This window comes from Panthera onca, chromosome B4, assembly GCF_046562875.1.
Source record: "Panthera onca isolate mPanOnc1 chromosome B4, mPanOnc1 haplotype 2, whole genome shotgun sequence".
Taxonomy (NCBI): Eukaryota; Metazoa; Chordata; class Mammalia; order Carnivora; family Felidae; genus Panthera; species Panthera onca.
Genome location: NC_138345.1, coordinates 35,774,019 through 35,786,391, shown reverse-complemented (window position 1 = coordinate 35,786,391; position 12,373 = coordinate 35,774,019). Strand labels below are relative to the sequence as shown.

The following is a 12,373-nucleotide window of genomic DNA, read 5'->3' as shown; positions in this document are numbered from 1 at the left end:
CTAGAATTATATTTCATGGCTGATGTGTTGCTAAATATAATACATGAAAATAACCAATTCTAAAAGGAAAAAAATATCACTGATTAATCCACTACTCTACCTGAATGATTTTAGTTTTTTTATATTTGTTTTTGTCAAAGTTTCTTTTTAAAAAAATTAGTACCTTGTGTTTTTTTCGAGCAATTTTAAGTTTTTAGAAAAATTGAATGGAAAATACAGAGTTCCCATATACCCTCTCATTTCCTCCAGTTTCATCTAGTATTAGTATCTTTCATTAGTATGGTATGTTTGTTATGTTTGATGTGCCAATATAAATGTTAATATTAACTAAATTCCAAAGTTTACAGTAGGGTTTATTCTTTGTGTGGGTTGTGACAAATGTGTGTATGTATCCACCATTACAGGATCATACAGAATAGTTTCACTGCCCTAAAAATGTCCTGTGCTCCACCTATTCATCTCTCTTTCCCATGAACTTCTGTTAATCACTCATCTTTTTACTGTCTCCCTAATTTTGCCTTTTTCAGAATGTCAGCTTTGAAATCATGTAGTATGTAGCCTTTTAGAATGGCTTCTTTCCATTTAGCAAAATTTCCTCTATGTAAGTTTCTTTGCATGACTTAATAGCTTGTTTTTTTTTTTTTAATTGAGTAATGTTTTGTTGTATTGATGTATCATAGTTTATTCACCTATTGAAGAACATGTGGTTGCTACAACTTTTGGCAATTGTGAATAAAGCTACTATAAACTATTTGTGTAGCTTTTTGCATGGACTAAGTTTTCAACTCATTTTGGTAAATTGCCTTTTAAACTTTTGTATTATACACACATTTTTATATAGCTGTAAAGCTTATTTTTATCTAATTGTGATAAGCATTTTATCTTGTTCTTTAATTTTAAGATACCATAAATAAACTGTTCATACATTTCTAAATGTTATTTAATATTCTAATAAAAAAACACAAGAATGGTTAATTGCTTTTTTTTCTCTCCCCAAAATAAATACTTTTGTGCATATGGATTTTCCTGTTTTTGTATTGCTTTAGTATCAGTTTTAAAGAGAAATTTGAAAGAGTAGGATTTTAGGTCAAGGAGTCATGGCTGTTTTTTAGATAATTCTTGATATATAACTAGGTCTGCAAGTCTTGTTCTATGTAGATTGGAGGTTTACTGCAGTTTATATTGCTATCTAAACAAGAGTAATACCAGGTTATGTGTAATTCTAAGGTCTAACTGTTTAGCTTTTAAGCTTCTCAATGGTTTCCCTTAAGAAAGTGGTGATACTGTGGGTTTTTTTGTTCAAAAATTAATGTTTGTTATCTGTATCTTCTGTTCTTGATTACTTTAGAACACTAAATGTGCATTTAGTGTAATTAAATAAGATTTTTTCACAAATACTGCTTTTTATAGGTGGGGAAACAGGATTTCCTTGAGATAGCATGCTCTTGGAGATAGCCCTAAGAGTAATTAGACTCTTGAGACCTGCATTAACTTCTTTTTTTGCAAGTTTTAAATATCAATATCAATAGAATTACTGAATCAAAAAAAATTTTTTTGTAGATTATTAAATTAGATTTTTTGGAGCTGCATTTCAAATATAGAAATTTAAAGTTAGGAAAATACAGAGGCACCTGAGTGGTTCATTCGGTTAAGTGTGTGACTCTTGATATCGGCTCAGGTCGTGATCTCACACTTGTGAGATCAGGCCCTGTCTTGGGCTCCTTGCTGAGCGCAGAGCCTGCTTGGGATTCTCTCTCTCCGTCTCTCTCTACCCTGCCCCCATGTGTGCTTTCTCTTTCTTTCAAAATAACTAAATAAACTTAAAATAAAATCAGGAAAATATATTTCTAGTTAAACCTTGCACCCTATTTTTGGCACAAAAAATTTGGTCAGAGTTACTGTGCATATTGTTGGTCTATTTTCATTTCCACTTAGAGCATCATGGCTGACTGGAAAGTGTGAAACACCTGAGTTTGAACTCTCTTCTTCCATTTGCCAGCTGTGAGGCTTTTAGTTACCTGCTCAACCTGTCTGAGCCTCAGATTCCTCAGCTGTAGATGGGAAGTATTGAATCTTTACAGTGGTTATGAAGAATAAATCAGATAAAGGATACTTGACAATATATGTTTATATTAAATAATGTATATTTATTTCTGTTTGAAATGGTGGTCTCCTTTTGTTAGATATTCAATGTCTAAATACTTGTTCTTCAGACAGATCGTTTAAGTATATTTCAGTGTGCTTTTCATAGTTGAAGTTGTATTTGTTTTTGTTTTTAAAGAGAGTACCCAAGATACTTGGGGATTTTTTTTTTAAACAAAGAGTGTTAATAATTTGTCATATAGAAAATGTATGTTTGTTACCAGGCTTTAGGTTTTCTGCTGAATTGTTTCAAAATTAGTCCATTCCCTCTAGAGTTGGTACCTAGTTGTCTTCATGGTATTAGGTGCAATAATTTCCAAGTTTACCAAATAGAAGTATGGGTCCTTAAAGAAGTCAGTGAGTGATTAGTTTTCCTATAATGCAAAAAACACGGTTTGTTATACTGACTTTTAAAGACAGCATTACTCCAACACTTTTCCATATTCATACTTGGAATTTAAGATTTGGTCAGTGTCTTATTAGAGTTTTCAGGTGTCAAATTCACTTAAAAAAATTTTTTTTTTCCTATTCAGGGGTGGAAGTAAATGTTAGAATATTATCACTACTTGATTTTAATGTGTTATTCCCTTATGGGCACACCTTGATGAGTTTTATTACTTTGTTTTATTTACAAATTGTATTTAATTTGTCATGTCAGCCAATAAAGCTCCAATTCTGTCATTTCTTGTTTTAGAGAAAACAAAACAACCCTTTATCCCCCTGCCTAGGGAGTTTGTATTTTCCTCCCTCTCTTACTGTTTTTGTTTAAAGTGTGTCTGGAAGAATTCCAGAACCTAAAAGAATAAAATACTATATTAGGTGAATTCTCCAGCCAGCAGAAACCATCTTATCTCAAATTGCTAGTTATGCTGGTTTCTCCTTTCTTCCCACCATCACCTTTTGAGGGTGGATAAACTCTGCTACTCAAAACTATCTGGCAGCTTCATAAGCATGCTTATTAATGGAGTGAGTACATTTAAGAGACAAGATTTTCTTCTGTGTTGAATGATGAAGGCATTTTCATGGATTTTTTTCTCTATTTAAATCTTCAGATTTATATTTTCTTTTAAGAGCACAGGAATATTTTTCTTAAAAATAAGAATAAATAGTTACATTAATTAGTAACAATAAAAAACCCATCTCAAAAATATTTGAGGGTAGGTTACTTGTTTTAAAGAATAACATTTTTTGAAAGAGATTCTCTTCAAGATTTCTTGTTTAATTTTATACTGCCATAAAAATTCTTTTTTTTTTTTTTTTTGGTGGGGAAAATAACTTCCATAAAGGCTTCTTTTGGGGGGACGGAGGGAAGGGGCAGTAATTGAGTTGAAAGAGAAATAAATAAATTTTGAGGGTGTACTATATGACAGACACTGTTAGAGATACATGTGGTGAACAGGACAGACCAGGTTTAACACTTTTGGAACTGATGGTTTAGTGGGGCAAGATAGATAATAAAAAAGGGAACAAGTAAAAATATGATTTGAGAGTGGGAAGTGCTATGAAGGAAATTAAACAGTGTAAAGTGCTATCAGTGACTGGTATGGAGGCTGGGGTAATGCTGTGTTAGGTAAGAATGGTCATGTAAGAGTTTTTACAAAAGGTGACTCTAGGGATCAGGTCTTTTTCCAGGTCCTGATGATGATCAAGATTGGTATAGACAAGGATTAAAAGAATAAGTGAACCGATGAGTGAGCTTTATGAGTTAAATTGGAGAGATTGACAGAGACAAAATCATGAAGGACCTTGTGGAGATTATGGAAAAGATTTTGGTTTTCCTTTGCACAAGGAATAAAATGTACTGGAAGGATTTTAGTGGGATAATTGGTATGATTTTTCTGTTTGAAAGAGCACTTTGGCCATTGTATAGAGGACTGTAGGTATAAGAGAGACAGGGAGACCCATTAGGGGATTATCAAAAGTATGCTTTTTTTTTTTTCAAATTAAATTTTATTTTCTTAAGTTCATTTATTTTGAGAGAGAGTGAGCGTGAGTGGGAAAGGGCCAGAGAGAAAGGAAGAGGGACAATCCCAAGCAGGCTCTATGCTGTCAGCACAGAGACCAATGCCGGGCTTGAACTCATGAACCCTGAGATCATGACCTGAGCTGAAATCAGGAGTTGGATACTTAATGAACTGAGCCACCTGGGTGCCCCTATCAGAAGTATTCTTGGTCAGAGAATACTGGATAACCTGGCTTAAGAAGTGTGACAGAGGAAAGGAAAAGAAATGGAAATAATTTGAGAGGTATTTTGGAGGTAAAATCTATAACATTTGCTAATGGATTGGATATGGCGATTTGAGATAAGGGAGGAATATCTTTAGCAATAATGTTGTGTAATACTATCCTCTAAGGCAAGTAAATCTATAGTATTAGCAAGTTGATTATTGAATCAGCAAGTTGAAGAGTATAACTTAGAAAGGTAAAGCCTTAAATCATTAAGCAGGAAAATATAAGGTTAATAAACAGTGGTTTGGTTTATTTAATTCAGTGGCCAACTGACAGGCTAGGAATCACTAGAAAACATGTAGGGCATTCATACTTTGCCAGAAAGTGTACCTTTGGGACAAATAACCTGTCTGGAACTAAAAAGCCTTGGAGAGTCTTACAAAATAATAAATGTCAGGTTTAATGGAATGACCATGAATGCCATTAAGTGATTTTCTTTAGAGATAGAGCTCTTTATTCCAAGGTAAATGTTTTTAAAGTGGAACAACCCTTAGGTGAAAGTAGGTATGGTATATAACATAATGATAGGTAGAGATGAGATTTAATAGATTAAGATGGTCTTTTTGAGATTTGAAACATTCTAATACCAAGAATTTGAACTCATTGGGAGTCAGTTGTGTGATCTGGATCTGATTTTTGCTACTTATTTCCGTTGTTAGATCTCTACCTCTGAGGCTTAGGTCCCCCAGCCATAAGATAGGCACCTACTAGAAGAAAGAATTTAGTAATTCGAGGTTCTGAATGGAATGTACAAAAGTGAGGTTAATATGATAGCAGCCTTCTTTATCTCAAGACCACCAAGTTTTGTTTTATTTTCCTTATGAAAAGTAGGGAATTGAAGGGTTTAGTTGTGTTGCTTTCTTATTCAGGGAGATTATAGCAATTCTTTCTTTCCTTTTTGTTTTTTTAATATTTATTGTCAAGTTAGCTAACATACATTGAATACAGTGTGCTTTTGGTTTCGGGGGTAGATTCCCGTGCTTTATTGCTTACATACAACATCCAGTGCTCATCCCAACAAGTGCCCTCCTCAGTGCCCATCACTCATTTCCATCTCTGCTCTGTCCCCCCCCCGCCCCCAACTCTCAGTTTGTTCTCTGTATTTAAGAGTCTTTTATGTGTTTGCCTCCCTCTGTGTTTGAAACAGTTTTTTCCCCTTACCTTCCCCCATGGTCTTCTATTAATTTTCTCAAGTTCCACCTATGAGTGAAAACATATGATATCTCTTTCTCTGACTGACTTACTTCACTTAGCATAATACCTTCCAGTTCCATTCGTGTCATTGCAAATGGCAGGATTTCATTCTTTCTCTTTGCCAAGTAGTATTCCATTGTATATATAAACCACATCTTCTTTATCCATTCATCAGTTGATGGACATTTGGGCTCTTTCCATGATTTGGGTATTGTTGAAAGTACTGCTATTAATATTGGGGTATAAATGGCCCTGTGAATTAGCACTCCTGTATCTTTTGGATAAATTCCTAGTAGTGCAATTGCCTAGGTCATAGGATAGTTCTATTTTTAATTTTTTGAGGAACCTCCACACTTTTCCAGAGAGGCTGCACCAGTTTGTGTTCCCACCAGTAGTGCAAAAGAGATTCTCTCTGTGCATCCTTGCCACCATCTGTTGTTTCCTGAGTTAATTTTAGCCACTCTGACAGGTGTGAGGTGGTATCTCATTGTGGTTTTGATTTGTATTTCACTGATGATTATGATGTTAAGCATCTTTTCTTGTGTCTGTTGGCCATCTGGATGTCTTCTTTGGAAAAGTGTCTATTCATGTCTTCTGCCCACTTCTTCACTGATTTATTTTTCATGTGTTTAGTTTGATAAGTTCTTTATAGATTTTGGATACTAACCCTTTATCTGTAAGTCATTTGCAAATACCTTCTTCCATTCTGTCGGTTATCTTTTAGTTTTATTGATTGTTTCCTTTGCAGTGCAGAAGCTTTTTATCTTGAGGGGGTCCCAATAGTTAATTTTTGCTTTTATTTCTCCTGCCTTCAGAGACGGGTTGAGTAAGAAGTTGCTGCGGTTGAGGTCAAAGAAGTTGTTGCCTGTTTTCTCTTCTAGGGTTTTGATGGTTTCCTGTCTCACATTTAGGTCTTTCATCCATTTTGAGTTTGTTTTTGTGTATGGTGTAAGAAAGTGGTCCAGTTTCATTCTTCTGCATGTTGCTGTCCAGTTCTTCCAGCACCATTTGCTGAAGAGACTGTCTTTATTCCATTGGATACTCTTTCCTGCTTTGTCAAAGATTAGTTGAGCATGTATTTGTAGGTCCAGTTCTGGGTTCTCTGTTCTATTCCATTGGTCTATGTGTCTGTTTAGTGCCAATACCGTACTGTCTTGATGATTACAGCTTTGTAGTAGAGGCTAAAGCCTGGGATTGTGATGCCTCCCACTTTAGTTTTCTTTTTCAACATTACTTTGGCTATTCGGGGTCTTTTGTGGTTCCATATAAATTTTACAATTGTTTGTTCTAGTTTTGAGAAGAATGCTGGTGCAATTTTGGTTGGGATTGAATGTGTAGATTGCTTTGGGTAGTATTGACATTTTAACTATATTTGTTCTCCCAATCTATGAGCATGGAATGTTTTTCCATTTCTTTGTGTCTTCAATTTCTTTCATAAGTTTTCTATAGTTTTCAGCCTACAGATCTTCTACATCTTTGGTTAGGTTTATTCCTAGGTATTTTATGGTTCTTGGTGCAATTGTAAATCGGCTCAATTTCTTGATTTCTCTTTCTGTTGCTTTATTGTTGATGTATAGAAATGCAGCTGATTTCTGTACATTGATTTTGTATCCCGTGACTTTGCTGAATTCATGTATCAGTTCTAGCAGCTTTTTGGTGGAGTCTTACGGGTTTTCCACGTAGAGTATCATGTCATCTGCGAAAAGTGAAAGTTTGACTACTTCTTTGCCAATTTGGATACCCTTTATTTCATTCTGTTGTCTGCTGAGGCTAAGACTTCCAACACTATGTTAAACAACAGTGGTGAGAGTGCATTCCTGCCGTGTTCCTGTCATGTTCCTGATCTTGGGGAAAACTCTGGTTTTCCACATTGAGGATGATATTGGCTATGGGCTTTTCATGGGCTTTTTATGATATAAGATATGTTCCTTCTATCCCGATTTTCTTGAGGGTTTTTATTAAGAAAGGATGCTGTATTTTGTCAGATGCTTTTTCTGCACCTGTTGATAGGATCATATGGTTCTTATCCTTTATTCTATTAATGTGATGTATCACATGGATTGATTTGCAAGTATTGAACCAGCCCTGCAGCCCAGGAATGAATCCCACTTGATCATGGTGAATAATTCTTTTAATATACTGTTGAGTTCGATTTGCAAGTATCTTGTTGAGAATATTTTCATCCATGTTCCTGAGTGATATTGGCCTGTAATTGTCCTTTTTAGTGGGTTCTCTGGTTTGGGAATCAAGGTAATGCTGGCTTCATAGAATGAGTCTGGAAGCTTTCCTTCCGTTTCTGTTTTTTGGAACAGCTTGAGAAGATAGACATTAACTCTGCTTTAAATGTCTGGTAGAATTCCCCTGGGAAGCCATCCCAGGACTTTTATTTGTTGGGAGATTTTTGATAACTGATTCAATTTCTTTGTTGGTTATGGGTCTGTTCAAATTTTCTATTTCTTCCTGAGTTTTGGTAGTGTGTGGGTGTCTAGGAATTTGTCCATTTCTTCCAGGTTGTCCAGTTTGTTGGCATGCTTTTTCATAGTATTCTCTAATATTTGTATTTCTGTGGTGTTGGTTGTGATCTCTCCTCTTTCATTCGTGATTTCATCTATTTGGGTTCTCTTTTCTTTTTGAGAATTCTGGCTAGGGGTTTATCAGTTTTGTTTATTTTTCCAAAAAACCAGCTCTTAAATTCATTGATCCATTCTGCTGGTTTTTTTTTTTTTTTTTTTTTTTTTGATTCTATATTGTTTATTTCTGCTCTAATCTTTATTATTTCTCTTCTTCTGGTGACTTTGGGGTTTCTTTGCTGTTGTGCTTCTAGTTCCTTTAGATGTATGGTTAGATTTTGTGTTTGAGATTTTTCTTGTTTCTTGAGATAAGCCTGGATGGCAATGTATTTTCCCCTTAAGACTGCCTTTGGACTGTCATGTTTTCATTTTCATTTGCTTTCGTATATTTTTAAATTTCTTCTTTAATTGCTTGGTTGACCCATTCATTTTTTTCTGAAGAAATGTTCTTTAACCTCCATGCATTTGGGGGTTTTCCAAATTTTTTCTTGTGGTTTATTTTAAGTTTCATAGCATTGTGATCTGAAAATATGCATGGTATGATCTCAATTCTTTTATATTTATTGAGGGCTATTTTGTAACCTAGTATATGATCTATCTTGGAGGATGTTCCATGTGCACTTGAGAAGAATGTGTATTCTGCTTTTGGATGAATAGTTCTTAATATATCTGTCAAATCCATCTGGTCCAGTGTATCATTCAAGGCCATTATTTCTTTATTGATTTTCTGCCTAGATGATCTGTCCATTGTTTTAAGTGGAATATTAAGGTCCCCTGCAATTACTGTATTCTTACCAATAAGATTGCTTATGTTTGTGATTAATTGATTTATATATTTGGGTGCCTCCAAGTTGGGGGTGTAAACATTTGTGATTGTTGGCTTATCTTGATGGATAGACCCTGCAATTATGATATAATGCCCTTTTTCATCTCTTGTTACAGCCTTTAGTTTAAAATCTAGTTTGTCTAAGTATGGCTACTCCAGCTTTGTTTTGACTTCCAGTAGCATGATAGATGGTTCTCCATCTTCTCACTTTCAATCTGAAGGTGTTTTCAGGTCTAAAATGAGTCTCTCATAGATAGCATATAGATGGATCTTGTTTTTTTTTTTATCCATTCTGATACCCTGTATCTTTTGATTGCAGCATTTAGTTCATTTACATTCAGCATTATTGAAAGATATGGATTTAGAGTCATTGTGTTATCTGTAGGTTTAATGCTTGTGGTGATGTCTCTGGTCCCTTGTGGTCTTTGTAGCATTCCACTCACAGAGTCCCCATTAGGATCTCTTGCAGGGCTGGTTTAGTGGTCATGAACTCCTTAATTTTTTGTCTGGGAACCTTTATCTCTCCGTCTATTCTGAATAACAGCTTTGCTGGATAAAGGATTCTTGGCTGCATATTTTTCCTATTCAGCACATTGAATATTTCCTGCCCCTCCCTTCTGACCTGCCAAGTTTCAGTGGACAGGTCTGCTACTACCCTTATGTGTCTACCCTTGTAGATTAAGGCCTGTTTGTCTCTGGCTGCTTTCAGAATTATCTTTTTATCTTTGTATTTTGCCAATTTCACTGTGAAATGCCTTGGAGAAGACTTATTCTTGTTAAATCTGAAGGGAGTTCTTTTTGCCTCCTGGATATGGATGTCTGCCTCCTTCCCCAAATTAGAGACGTTCTCAGCTATAATTGTGTTCAAATAAACCTTCTGCCCCTTTTCCTTGCTCTTCTTTTGGAATTCTTATGATATGGATATTACTATGTTTCACTGAATCACTTAGTTCTCTAATTCTCCCCTTGTGGTGTGGTATTTTCTTATCTCTTTCTTGGCTTCATCGTTTTCCATAATTTTATCTTCTATTTCACTTATTCTCCCCTCTGCTTTCTCCATCCTTGATGTCACTGCGTCTGGTTTATTTTGAACCTCATTTACAGCATTTCTGAATTCATTGTGACTATTCCTTAGTTCCTTGATCTCTGCAGCAATAGATTCTCTGCTGTCTTCTACACTTTTTTCAAGCCCAGCTATTAATCTTATGACTATTAATCTAAAATCTCTAGCTGTCATTTCTTCCTCTCTTGTCATTTCTTCCTAGAATTTCTTTTGAGGAGAATTCTTCCATTTTTCCATTTTGGGTAGTTTTCTGTACCTTATGTGTTTTAAAAGCTTATTATGTGTCCTACACCTGGAAGCACTATTATATTAAAATGGGGTCATAAACTATCCAGGGCCTGGTCCTTCAGGACGTGTTTTTGGAGTGTGTTGCGTGCTGTCTCTTGTTGTGACTCTGGGTGCTTTATCTTCCTACTTGTAGTGGTGGTTTGGGCCTTCCACCAGGTAAGCTTTGATTTGTTCATCGAAGTAACCCTGGAAAAAATTTAAAAAAAAGAAAAAGGGGGGGTGTGGTAGAAGAAGGCTATCCCATACAAAAAGAGAAATGACGGGTAGGGAAAAAGAAAACAAACAAAAAAATTGACCAGGCAGAGAATCAGAGAAACTATACGGCTTAATCCAGAGAGAGAGAGAGAGAGAGAGAGAGAGAGAGAGAGGAAAATAAAGAAGGAGATAAAGAAGAGGTGTAAAAAGAATAGATTAAAAATGTCTGCTTAAACAACTCAATAACCTTAGTAACCAGAATAGAGAAGGGAAGGAATAAGCAGAAGAAAAGGAAGAAGGAAAAAGATACATATTATTTTATATGTATATATAAAATATAAAATAAGAATTGACCAAGAATCAAATCAGAAAATGCAAAAATGCTGGACTGATACCTGATGGTGCCTTGGAACTGGTGGCAGTGCTGGTCTGGAGGAGGGTCTGTCTGGTCTAGTCATTGTCAATCTTGCTCAGGTAGACATGCAGTTACCAGGCCCAGAGGGGTGTGGTTTGGTGTAGGTGGTCCTGCCTCCACTGTGGGCCCCTCATCCGTTCCCTGAAGCCCCACCTTGTTGGTGATGGGGAGAAAAATGGCGATATCCCAGTCTCTTTCCCCCTGGACTGGGTGTCCCAAACCACTCTGTTCAGGCCATCCTCACTGTGCTGGGCAAGTGTGCTCCACAGTCTCCTGCACCTCCAAAGTGCTTGGCTGGGATTCAAACCCCGATATCTTAAAGGATCCCACTCCCAAGTTTCCTGGTTCTGGGGAAGTGCCACTCCAGAAGCCAACAAAGGGCCTCTGGCTCCTCACAGTGCTAGGTGGGCATGAGTGAGCAGGTTTGTTGGATGTCTTAAAGGATCCTGCTCTGTGCCCCAGTTCTGGGGTAGCACTACTCTGCTCAGCTGGTAAGGGGCCTCTGGCTGGCAGGAACCTGCAGAGTCTTTTGTTCTTGGAATGGCTTTTTGCCTTCTTCCCACAGCATTCAAGGGAGAGGATTACTGTCTCTGACTGTGCCTCTGAGCTGGCTACGGAGACTGAGGCTGGCTCCCCTCCTCCCCAGGTGCATGCACAGGGTGGCTCCAGTCTGGAGAAAGCCCTGCCACCCTAGAATGAGGTAGAAATTGGTTCCTTCTGTTTTTTCTGTTCCTAGGTCTGTGGTTTTTCTCTTGTCCAAATACAGTCCTACGTTTCCACAGCCTCCCTTTCTCTTCCTTTTGTCTCTCCACCGAGGGGAAATCTCCCGTCTGTGCCTGTACCACCCGTTTTATCTCTCCTAGTTTGCAATCACACACCTATAGCCTGTCTAGTTGTCCCATGGGTCCCTGGAGATGTTTCTGTCACTGTAGCCCAGATTCCTGGAATTCCCAGTCTTCTGGCCTTAATACTGCTGTTTGAGGGATGAGGGAACTTTGGATCCCCCTACTTCTCCACCATGTTGACTCCTCCCCTAGAGATTATAGCAATTCTAAAGGCATTTGCAAAGTACAGCTCTTAGAGAATCATTAAAAAATACTGCTTGTGAGGGGCGCCTGGGTGGCTCAGTCGGTTAAGTGGCCGACTTCGGCTCAGGTCATGATCTCACGGTCCGTGAGTTCGAGCCCCGCGTCGGGCTCTGTGCTGACAGCTCGGAGCCTGGAGCCTGTTTCGGATTCTGTGTCTCCCTCTCTCTGACCCTCCCCCATTCATGCTCTGTCTCTCTCTGTCTCAAAAATAAACGTTAAAAAAAAAAATTAAAAAAAAAATACTGCTTGTGAAAAGAGATTTATGACAGCCCCAAATTTGTCAAGTGGCATTGGCAGGCAATAGCTCAAATTCTGTGAAACATCTAACTCAGATATCCACATACTGTTATTGGTAGGTGTTAT

At 37.0% G+C, this 12,373-nt stretch overlaps 1 protein-coding gene across 3 annotated transcripts in view; it reads left to right on the top strand.

Annotated features, from left to right (window-relative positions):
* Nucleotides 1-12,373, top strand: part of ADIPOR2 (adiponectin receptor 2) — an 82,093-nt gene that overhangs the window by 30,996 nt on the left and 38,724 nt on the right. The gene's annotated exons all lie outside the window — the stretch shown is intronic.